Here is a 3445-nt window from a genome sequence, read left to right on the forward strand (position 1 = left end):
CAAGAAGCCTTTCTCTAAGACAGTTCTTGTGGAATTGGGAAAGTGATATTTGGAAGCCCATAGAGGGCTATGGTGAAAAAGGAAATATCCTCAGATGGAATCTGGAAAGAAGCTTTCTGAGAAACTGCTTAGTGTTCTGTTAATTCATCTGACAGAGTTACATCTGTATTTCGTGTATCTCTTTGCTAGCCTTATTTCTGTGGAATCTGAGAACAGATATTTCGGATCCCTTGGAAGACTATAGGGCCAAAGGAAATATCCTCCGAAAACAAAGAGAAAGGAATCTTTCTGAGAAACTTGTTTGTGTTCTGTGAAATCATCTCACAGAGTTACAGCTTTCCCCTCAAGAAGCCTTTCGCTAAGACAGTTCTTGTGGAATTGGCAAAGTGATATTTGGAAGCCCATAGAGGGTTGTGGTGAAAAAGGAAATACCCTCAGACGAAATCTGTAAAGAATCTTTCTGAGAAACGGCTTAGTTTTCTGTTAATTCATCTCACAGAGTTACATCTGTATTTCGTGGATCTCTTTCCTAGCCTTATTTCTGTGGAATCTGAGAACAGATATTTCGGATCCCTTGGAAGATCATAGCGCCAAAGGAAATATCCTCCGATAACAAAGAGAAAGAAGCTTTCTGAGAAACTTCTTTGTGTTCTGTGAAATCATCTCACAGAGTTACAGCTTTACCCACAAGAAGCCTTTCGCTAAGACAGATCGTGTGGAATTGGCAAAGTGATATTTGGAAGCCCATAGAGGGCTATGGTGAAAAAGAAAATATCCTCAGATGAAACCTGGAAAGAAGCTTTCTGAGAAACTGCTCTGTGATGTGTCACTTCTACTCACACAGTTACATGTCTATTTCGTGGATCTCTTTGCTAGCCTCATTTCTGTGGAATCTGAGAACAGATATTTCGGATCCCTATGAAGACTATAGGGCCAAAGGAAATATCCTCCGATAACAAGGAGAAAAAAACTTTCTGAGAAATTTCTTTGTGTTCTGTGAAATCATCTCACAGAGTTACAATTTTCCCCTCAAGAAGCCTTTCGCTAAGACAGTTCTTGTGGAATTGGAAAAGTGATATTTGGAAGCCCATGGAGGGCTATGGTGAAAAAGGAAATATCCTCAGATGAAATCTGGAAAGAAGCTTTCTGAGAAACTGCTTAGTGTTCCGTTAATTCATCTCACAGAGTCACCTCTGTATTTCCTGGATCTCTTTGCTAGCCTTATTTCTGGGGAATCTGAGAACAGATATTTCGGATCCCTTTGAAGAGTATAGGGCCAAAGGAAATATCCTCCGACAATAAAGAGAAAGAAGCTTTCTGAGAAACTTCTTTGAGTTTTGTGAAATCATCTCACAGTGTTACAGCTTTCCCCTCAAGAAGCCTTTTGCTAATACAGTTCTTGTGGAATTGGCAAAGTGATATTTGGAAGCCCATAGAGGGTTATGGTGGAAAAGGAAATATCCTCTGATGAAATCTGGAAAGAAGCTTTCTGAGAAACTGCTCTGTGATATGTGACTTTCATTCACAGAATTAAATGTGTATTTCGTTTATCTCTTTGCTAGCCTTATTTCTGTGAAATCCGAGAACAGATATTTCGGATCCCTTGGAAAACCATAGCGCCAAAAGAAATATCCTCCGATAACAAACAGAAAGAAGCTTTCTAAGAAACTTCCTTGTGTTCTATGAAATCATCTCACAGAGTTACAGCTTTCCCCTCAAGAAGCCTTTCGCTAAGACAGATCGTGTGGAATTGGCAAAGTGATATTTGGAAGCCCATAGAGGGATATGGTGAAAAAGGAAATATCCTCAGATGAAATCTGGAAAGAAGCTTTCTCAGAAACTGCTCTGTGATGTGTGACTTCTACTCACACAGTTACATCTCTATTTCGTAGATGTCTTTGCTAGCCTTATTTCTGTGGAATCTGAGAACAGATATTTCGGATCCCTATAAACACTTTAGGGCCAAAGGAAATATCCTCCGATAACAAAGAGAAGGAAGCTTTCTGAGAAACTTCTTCGTGTTCTGTGAAATCATCTCAAACAGTTACAGTTTTAGCCTCAAGAAGCCTTTTGCTAAGACAGTTCTTGTGGAATTGGCAAAGTGATATTTGGTAGCCCATAGAGGACTATGGTGAAAAAAGAAATATCCTCAGATGAAATCTGGAAAGAAGCTTTCTGAGAAGCTGCTTAGTGTTCTGTTAATTCATCCCACACAGTTACATCTGTATTTCGTGGATCTGTTTGCTAGCCTTATTTTTGTGGAAACTGAGAACAGATATTTCGGATCCCTTTCAAGACTATAGGGCCAAAGGAAATATCCTCCGATAACAAAGAGGAAGAAGCTTTCTGAGAAACTTGTTTGTGTTCTGTGAAATCATCTCACAGAGTTACAGCTTTCCCGTCAAGAAGCCTTTCGCTAAGACAGTTCTTGTGGAATTAGAAAAGTGATATTTGGAAACCCATAGAGGGCTATGGTGAAAAAGGAAATATCCTCAGATGAAATCTGGAAAGAAGCTTTCTGAGAAACTGCTTAGTGGTCTGTTAATTCATCTCACAGAGTTACATCTGTATTTCGTGGATCTCTTTGCTAGCCTTATTTCTGTGGAATCTTAGAACAAATATTTCGGATCCCTTTGAAGACTATAGGGCCAAAGGAAATATCCTCCGATAACAAAGAGAAAGAAGCTTCTGAGAAACTTCTTTGTGTTCTGTGAAATCATCTGACAGAGTTACAGCTTTCCCCTCAAGAAGCCTTTCGCTAAGACAGTTCTTGTGGAATTTGCAAAGTGATATTTGGAAGCCCATAGGGGGCTATGATGAAAAAGGAAATATCCTCACATGAAATATGGAAAGAAGCTTTCTGAGAGACTGCTTAGTGTTCTGCTAATTCATCTCACAGAGTTACATCTGTATTTCGTGGATCTCTTTGCTAGCCTTATTGCTGTGGAATCTGAGAACAGATATTTCGGATCCCTTTGAAGACTATAGGGCCAAAGGAAATATCCTCTGATAACAAAGAGAAAGAAGGTTTCTGAGAAACTTCTTTGTGTTCTGTGAAATCATCTCACAGAGTTACACTTTTCCCCTCAAGAAGCCATTCGCTAAGACAGTTCTTGTGAAATTGCTAAAGTGATATTTGGAAGGCCTTAGAGGGCCATGGTGAAAAAGGAAATATCCTCAGATGAAATCTGGAGAGAAAGTTTCTGATAAACTGCTTTGTGATCTGTGACTTCCACTCACAGAGTTACATCTGTATTTCCTGGATCTATTTGCTAGTCTTATTTCTGTGGAATCTGAGAACAGATATTTCGGATCCCTTTGAAGATTATAGGGCCAAAGGAAATATCCTCCGATAACACAGAGAAAGAAGCTTTCTGAGAAACTTCTTTGTGTTCTGTGAAATCATCTCACAGAGTTACCGCTTTCCCCTCAAGAAGCCTTTCGC

The sequence above is a fragment of the Macaca mulatta genome, chromosome 15, assembly GCF_049350105.2.
Source record: "Macaca mulatta isolate MMU2019108-1 chromosome 15, T2T-MMU8v2.0, whole genome shotgun sequence".
Taxonomy (NCBI): Eukaryota; Metazoa; Chordata; class Mammalia; order Primates; family Cercopithecidae; genus Macaca; species Macaca mulatta.